The sequence below is a fragment of the Benincasa hispida genome, chromosome 2 (assembly GCF_027475165.1).
Source record: "Benincasa hispida cultivar pf3 chromosome 2, pf3_genome.v1.1, whole genome shotgun sequence".
Lineage (NCBI taxonomy): Eukaryota > Viridiplantae > Streptophyta > Magnoliopsida > Cucurbitales > Cucurbitaceae > Benincasa > Benincasa hispida.
In genome coordinates this window covers 51,798,048-51,807,207 of record NC_143479.1, presented here as the reverse complement: position 1 = coordinate 51,807,207, position 9,160 = coordinate 51,798,048, and the positions used below count along the sequence as shown (strand labels likewise).

Sequence of the window (9,160 nt, the reverse complement as noted above, 5' to 3'; positions counted from 1 at the left end):
AACACAATCTCACCATATCAAGTTTGTGGCACCTTTGCTAGGGATCAAGATAACAATTTTTGTTTAGTATTTTAAGAGTTAGAGATATTCTAAACTAAGGGTTATTTTTTGTTCTAATCTTGTTTGGTTTTCTCTTGTGCATGCCCCGTGACAAAGGCACCCTTCTTTTACCTCTTGACCCCGAGATTGAACATACCTTGAGGAGAAATATTAGAAATAAGCAAGAATTTGAAGAAGAAATGGCCGAGGAACAGGAGAAGGCAATTAGAGATTATTTCAAAACATCTCTCCCTATTGCTCAACCCAAAATTGTGGAGGCACCAATCAATGGAAATAGTTTGAAGCTAAAATCGGGGTGATTCAAATGGCTAGGGATATTGCTTTTAGAGGACGCCTCACTAAAGATCCTTATAAGCACTTGAGATATTTTCTTGAAATTTGTGGAACAGTTAAGATTAATGGAGTGACGAATGATGCAATTAGACTAAGATTATTTCCTTTTTCTTTAAAAGATAGGGCTAAGGATTGGCTAGAGACCATTCCATCAGAAAGCATAACCACTTGGGAGGAGCTAGCTCAAGCATTCTTGAATAAATATTTTCCTCCTACCAAGTCTTCTAAATTGAGGTCTGAAATTGTTTCTTTTTCTTAATAAATGGATGAACAATTATTTGAATCTTAGGAAAGGTACAAGGATCTCCTTAGGAAGTGCCCATAACATGGATACCCTAGTTGATTGCAAATACAATTTTTCTATAATGGGTTGAATGGTAATACTAAATCCATTATAGATGCTACGCCTGAGGATCTCTTTTCTCTAAAAATGCTACAGAAGCTTACACTATACTAAAGGATGTGACCTCTACAAGCTCTAATTGGCCAAGTGATAGGGCTTCCATCAACAAAGTAGCAAGAATTTATGAAGTTGATGAGGTAAGTGTTATTAAAGCTCAATGACCATAATTACTAATGATTTGAATAAATTTACTGCATGAGATCAAGCACAGAATTCATTGTCCATAGCCTCTTTAGCAACTAAGGCAGCTGAAGCTCAACAACTTAGGGACTTTTAAGACACTAAAATGGCTAATTATGTGGATAGAGGACAATATAGAGGCCAACAACAAATTCTCCCACACTACCACCTAGAGAAATCATGAAAATTTTTCGTATTCAAATAACAAGAATGTTTTTGGCCCCTCCAGGTTTTTACCAAGACAAGAAACCATCTTTGCAGGAATTGATGATGGACCTTATTAAGGCAACCAAGGAGAAAACATCTACCTTGGAGAATTCAGTTCATACTATCTTGGGTACCATATAAAGCCATGACAAATCCATAAAAAATTTGGAGATGCAAATGAGTCAAGTAGCTTTCGCTGTGCACACCATGCAAAAAGGTAAGTTTCCTAGTTTCCCTAAGAAAAATCCTAGAGAAGAATGTAAAGCAATCACACTTAGAATTGACAAAGAATTGAATGAGCATATTATGAATGAGGATGAACCAACTCAAGAGGAGATTGAATCCATTATTGATGATGAGTCTACAAAGGAGAAACTTGAAGAAAAATCTAAATAAAAAATTATCACTCTTTACCCTTTGTCCCTAATTCTATTCCATATCCTCAAAGATTTAGGAAAAAGAAAGAAGATGCACAATTTTCTAGATTTCTTGAAATTTTTAAGAAGTTGCATATTAACATACCTTTTAAAGCCTTAGAGAAAATGCCAAAATATGTTAAATTCATGAAAGATGTCCTATCTTAGAAGAATAAGAGTGGTATGTATGAAACAATGGCTTTGAATGAAGAGTGTAGTGTAATGATACAAAAGAAATTGCCTCCGAAATTAAAAAATCTAGGGAGTTGTTATATTCCTTGTCAATTAGGTGATATTATGATTAATAAAGCTTTATGTGATCTTAAAGCTTTGATTAATCTAATGCCTCCGTCTATTTTTAGGAAGCTCGACATTGGAAAGTTAAAACCAACTAAAATTTTCTTTCAATTAGCAAATCGATCTTATGCTCATCCTTATGGTATTGTGGAGGATGTGTTGGTTAAAGTAGACAAGTTCATATTTTCGGTGGATTTTGTGGTACTTAACATGGAAGAAGATGCCAATATTCCAATAAGCCTTGGAAGGCCATTCTCGGCCAGTAGGGCACTCATTGATGTACAAGATGGTATGCTAACTTTTAGATTGAATGACACAGAGGTAAAATTTGATCAATATAAAACTCTTAGGCATGCAAATATTGAGGTCAATGATGAGCTTCATGAGACAAGTAAGTGTGTTAATACTTCCCCTTCTTCTAGTAAATGTTTTATGATTGTGGATGCGTCTTCTAAGTGTTAGATTCGGGAAGCAAGCAATGGAGGTAAAACAGGATCATTAAGCATTCTAATTTGTTAATTTTGACTTCAAACTAAGCATGCTCATAAACTAAAAACAGAGTTAAATACTAACTATTGAAGTACCTTTGATTCAAGATTTTCAGCTGCAATCTCCTTGATTTCTGTTCGTGAACCACCATAAGGACTTCTCTACTATCCTCTTGGTGCCTTGGATTGAGTTGTGGGACTCAAAATAAGCTTAGATTAAGGGAATAAGGATAGATGGTTTCTGGTTTTTCACAGTTTGAAGAACACTGCTTTAGCACCAATTCTCATCTTCAACAACGATTGCACTCTCTCTTTTCCACTCAAAATTCCAGCCTTATATTGCATGACTTTCATGCAACTAACAACCTTGCATTAATCACAGCTCATGCTTGTATTATTGAGCTGAATTGAAATGGAATTGTGTGTGCGCTGCTGAAAAATGAAAGAGGAAAAAACCACTTTGCCATTTCCAATTTTGTTATTTTAATTTGATTTCCCAAAATCAAATAACATGAAATTTTATTAATTCTACAAAACTAATTCAATATTTAATTTTCTAATAAAATTAATAAATTAATAAATTAATTAAACAATTTAATTAATCTTATTAATTTAATATCAAATATTAAATTAATTTGTCACCAATTCCATTACCATGAATCTTTATTCATGAATTTAATATTTAAATCATATTTAAATATTAATCGATTCTCCAATTACGTTTAATTCCAATATTAAACGTGTAATTATATCACATAAAATTACTAATTCCCTTAAATTCTAATTTGAACGTTTCAAATCAACTTATCACGCTACTCTAAGGCTAATCTGTTTATGAGCTAGTAGGGGGACCTGGTGAACCTATAGATCATGGGCTCCAACGATCCAAGATTAATTGGTTAAACTCTTTACACTGAATTAACCCTCATTCTTAACTACTGGGTCACTCCACTAAAGCCTGTAGTTGCACTCTCCTCACTGTAGATATATTATGTCTTGATAACTTGTAGAAATACAAGTTATTTGTACTACATTCTTAGAATATGCAACAATAGATAGGAAGAAAATGCGCTGATCATGGCTCAATTGGTATAAAGAAGCAAAGTTTTATAAAGATATCGCAAACACACTTGTTGACCACATTTCATGGGCAAAAGAATGTCAAAGTCTATGTTTTGTAGGAAAACAGGAATCATTGCATGCGACAATTCTTCAAGGAAAGATGCGAACAACGCATGCCTAGGGATTTCTGAAATTGTTCAACAGATACTCTGATGCACGTCCTGATCGTTTACCGTGATGCAGCGCTAACATTCTCACCTATATCGACAAATGGTAGTAATCAATCAGAGTGAGATTATCAATGCAAACAAGCGTATGGTCTTATAAATAGAGCCTCAGCACAACAAAGTGACATATAGCGAACAAGATCAGAAAGCCTAACTTTTGCAGGGAACCTTCTATTCCCAAACTCCAAATCCCCATATAGAAGGCCACCGAAGAATTTACCTGAGAAGGAATTTCACCAATCCACTCCATGAGTCACATCATGCTAGCAAGAGTTCACTATCAATTCGTTTTGTCAAGAGATTGACATTAATCTCACAACCATTTCATTCTCTCTATATTATCATTTTATAGAACATTATTAACTAAAATATTAGATAAATTTGTATTAGAACGATTTATTAATTCAATATTATCATCATGTTCATGTTCATCTTTATCCATGTTCCTCCATCTTTCATTTCCTTGCTCATGAGTCACTAAACCACCAGGGTATGGGGGAAGGCTAATCGAATGACTTGATCCATGCCGTGAGAGGTTATCGAGTTTTCTTAACATGTGCTTAGAAACATACTCACCTGCGAAAGTAGAGTTAAGATGATAATCAACTTCTCGAAAGAGAAAGGTGATAAAACTTGTTAAGCAAAGCAAGAAGTACTTCTAAAGATCTTGCGTTCTACAACACTTCCCTTTTTCACATAATAGAGATATGACTAGTGCGATAACCACTGAAAGGTGTAAGCCATTGGAAAGTAAAAACCTCGATCGCATCTCCTGTATGGATTAATGATTTCCAAATAGCCTTCCCTCTAACCATTCATCTTCATAAATTCTGTCCAAAAACTTGCAGCATTGCTCACCCATTCACATCTTGCATTTATTAAGCTTTCTGAGACATCGCCTTTTATTAACGCATTTTTCATTATCGCATTACCAAAATTAATGCATCTTTATGATTGTCGCATGATTCATTACTTTATAACACTATCGCATCAAATCCCCGTGTTCGACCTTAGGTCATCCTAAGACACTCGTTGCTAGGTTATACTTAGCTTATCAATGAGAAAACTTGTGATCAGCACATGACTCTTGAAACTGTTTCACATAACCACTATCGCATACTCTCATTAGCTTCAAGAATAATGCATCCTTTTACAAACACAACATGTCCACTCGATATAACCATGATTAGTAAGTTAAACCTTCACAGGTTGTTCGTAATAATGGTTGGGTCAAAAGGCTATTTTATCCCTGAGATTACCTCTTATTCCTTAAGTTCTATTGATCCTCTAATGAACAATTGGTTTGTGATCCAATCATCAAACCGAGTCCCTCTCGAGCTAATGAGAGGGTGGGACCCCTTGTTCAAGACCTGGAGTCAGGACTTAAGAGAATAACCTCTCTATTATCCCTGAAAGCAGGTAGGAATGAATTCCATCTTGTACCCTATGTCCCCAGCTATCTACCCGGTCTTACCCCTGAAATGGGAGGCTTATTAATCCGACATTGTTGAGCCAGCCATCACCTATGCAAATCTAAGGATAATCTCGAATAAATAGGAGTTCATAGTTAGCTTAGGATTCAGGTTAAGTTACCTAGGTCATCGTTGTGAAATAGTTAGTCTTAAATAGTAAACAACGTTATAAAGTAAGAGTGACTTATTTCGTGGTTCGATCTTGTGCAAACTCATTGCATAGGATGCCTCCACTCCTCGTGTCATCAAATATACAAATTAGGACCACTTTGTTTGTAGCACTTTACAACTCTTCATAACAACTACAGAGTGGGTCACATCTAATAATGTTACCAGAATAAGGCATCGAACCTTATTCATATACTATAGACCATTTTGACTAATTACTCGAACTTGATTCACTTTTATGTCTCCACATAAAGTTCAAGTACTCATGTAATAATCATGGATCTTTTAGTTTATTGGATTTATTTCTAAAACAAAATAAGCAATTCATATATTCAATAACAACTTATTGAATTTTCAGAATAAGTTTATTGTTTACAAACCATGAATTTTAGGACATAAAACCCAACAAACTCCCACTTGGACTAGAACTCCAGTGGTAACATATATATGAATATATAATACCGAGTTCTTTAGTTTTACGAAGAAATACAACAAACTAAGGCATCACATACCCATGGTTTGCCTTTAGGTATCATATACCCATGGGTTTTTCTCCCACTTGCCCTAGGTTATATACCTCGTAGTTTTAGTCTTACGAGGGGATTCTCAAATTAGCCAAGAGAATCGCTGTAAACACGTTTGTATATAATGGACTTCTTATTAAACTATAGAGGGAATGCATCTTATTTTCACAACTCTTGTTTTTCGATAATGGCTAGGAAGTCATACATTCCTCCCACTACATCGAGGTACCCTCAAATCTTTGAGTAAGATGGATCTGATCTGCTCAAGTATCAACTTTGATCAATAACTCTTTATTGATATATTTGCTCTTATTGTTCAAAAAAATTAAGGCAACTAGATGTAGAAAGTTTTCACTTGATTTCATGTTCTATCAGAATAGCCCTAGAAATCTCAAACTTTCTATATTTCTTACTTCGATCCAATCGAAGTATTCTAGTTTTTATTTCACCTAACAAGTTTTATACACTCTAAACCTTTCAAGTGTTCTGAACTTATAGTTTTAGGTTAAATAACTATTTGCCTTTATTGTTTGCTAGCCGTTTTTAAAATATCTAAATATTTGCAAATGACTTTTAACTAGGTTGGTTCTAATAGAAGTTTCTTTACAATAGAACAAATAAAACTTTTGCTAATGAACATCTCATTTATAACAAAAAAGTTATACAATATGTTCTTTACAACAAGCTAATTTAACTTTCATTACACTAACAAAAAATGTAACAAGTTTATCTTCTGATAGCAACTGCAACATCTCCCTGGTCATTTTGAGATATGCTCCTATATTCAAAATCTAGAGTACTATCTCAGAGTAAGCAATCCTCAGGAACTAGTTTCCTTGTTTTGCTTTCTCTGCTCTTTTCTCCACAAGGTATTGTGGGTAGTTTCTCTTCCAGTGCCATTCTTCACTACAGTGGAAACATTTTCCTTTACCTGCAGCATTAGCCTTGCCTTTTCTACCAGTAGGTTTCTTTTTTCCTTTCCCTTTGTTCTTCTTTACTGGAATACTTTTATTCCATGAAGAAGAAGCAATATCAGGCTTTTTAGAGGATGATCCTCTTTTCTCAGCAGTAGTAACATTTACTTCTGGATCCAGTCCTTTAGCCCTCATCATGGTCTGGTAAGCCTGTAGCTCATTGAGAAGTGTAGTCAAGTTATATTCTATTTTATTCATGAGCGCATTCATGTAGAACTGCAAAAAAATCTTCGGAAGAAATTCAAGAATAAAACCAACTTGACTCTTCTCATCAACGACAACACCGTTGAAATGGACCATCATGTCCAGGACATGTTCTCTAACAGAGGCCCTTTCTTTCATACGATAGGTGTAAACGTTTTTGATAGCATTATGCCTTAGGGAGAAGGACGGTTGTCCAAACATCCCACGCAGAGACTCTATAATATGCCTGGCAGTACTCATGCTCTCATGTTTCTTGGCCAATACATCAGATATACTGGCAAGAATATAGGCATGAGCTTTCTCGTTAGCCCTGATCCATCTGTCGTATGCATCCCGAACATTTCGATTTGCATTTGAGGTAGGAATGGGAGGACACTCCTCTGTTAAAATGAACCGTAGGTCTATCACCAGTATAGTATTTAGGTTTGTTTTTCATGTAACATAGTTATCCCCAGTGAGTTTATCAGAAGTCAATAGTTGTACTAAAGAACTCGTCATTCTGAAAATAAAAACAAATTTTATCAGTGAATTGCTTTTTAAACCCAATCATGTTTTAAAAAAGTAATAATGTACCCAAAATTCTTATTATTTTTGCAACGATACTATAGCAAGACATTCTTGATTAAATACTATCCCCAGAATGACTCATATTCCGATAGTCATTTAGCTACCATTTTTTGTCAGAAATTACTAACACTTTAGTAATTCCGTAAGTGTAACCCTCTGTTTTCAGGCCCCAGAATTTGGCCCCAACGATGCTACCAAATTGGAAAGTCAAAGTTGAAAATGACCTAAGAAATCCTATCCATTTATGGAGTTTGAGTTGTTCTGAATCCTATGTTACAACCTTCCGAGGGGATAGCTGCCGTTAAATGACTAACGAGGCCGACTTAAAGACGACAAGCAAGTGCAACATAGGAATCTCACGGTCCAAACAAATAGAAGAGACCGTAGGATAGTTGACACATATCCTTCACCTACTTACTATGAACTACTTCCCCCATTCATTTTGATATTGACCCATATAGACACTTTTTGAAAGGAGGTCACTCCCAGGGTGACACGAAACATCATATGAATCTCACGATATAAACTTTCTAGGGACATGAGAATTGGAATCAATATATCATATATTTGATTTTACATTGTACAACTTCCCCTTATTCTTATGCAAACACTTTCCGAACGAAGGTCACTCCCAGGGTGACAGAAGTGTCGCATGAATCTCACGGTGTGAAAATCTTAGGACATGAGTGTTGGGATTGGTGTCCTAATTCTCCTAGAGTCTCGTTGTTTTGTAAAGATGCACATTGTTAAGTGAATAAAATAAGTGTTATTTAATTCTGACATTTACTCATATCCAATAAACAAAGCTCCTTGGTTATCTTATGTGAACTTAAACATGTATATGTGATATACAAGTGGATCATGTCTTAAGTGATAACCTAAATCAGTTTGTAGTATAAGGATTAAGATGGGATACCTGATCCTGGTGACACTATGGATACGGTCCGCTTTGTAGAGGTTTGCAAGTGTTGTAAACTACTATAGATGGTTGATCCTGACCATTCATGTGGAAACGTGGAGCGGGGGTGTCCTATACAAAGAGTTTGTATAAGACCTGGACCACGAGATGACTAGACTCTATATATAACGTCGTTGATACTAGAGACTTGCATCTCACCTAAATGACCATAGGTGACACGACCTCAATCCTGAGTGTTTTGTGAACTTCTGTCTTTCAGACGGTCCTTTGATTAGTATGGGTGAGAGTGGCCAAATTGCCAACTCAACATGCTTACCTTTTTGGGGACTTGTTTGATCTGGGAGCTGGGAACTCAATCCATAATATGGAATTCAATCCTTTCCCGAAGCAGGAATAAGTAGAGAGATTGCTCCCTTAAGGGCTGATTCCGGGGCTTGAACATAGTGGCCACAACTTCTCTTTGGAAGAGAAGACTCAGTCATAGTAGGACTATGATTTATGTTCATTAGAGGGATCAACGGTACTTAAAGAGACAGATGTAACTATAGGGGCATAACGGTTATTGACTCAGCTGTACTTACGAGCGATCTGTGAAGGATTGTCGCACTGCTCATTGGTTAAGATGGACATATAATATATTTGTAGTGAGGAGAGTTCAG

General features: G+C 35.6%; 1 pseudogene; it reads left to right on the top strand.

Annotated features, from left to right (window-relative positions):
* The first annotated feature begins 1,599 nt into the window (after window positions 1–1,599).
* Window positions 1,600–2,358, top strand: LOC120072115 (uncharacterized; annotated as a pseudogene).
* Window positions 2,359–9,160: the final 6,802 nt, after the last annotated feature.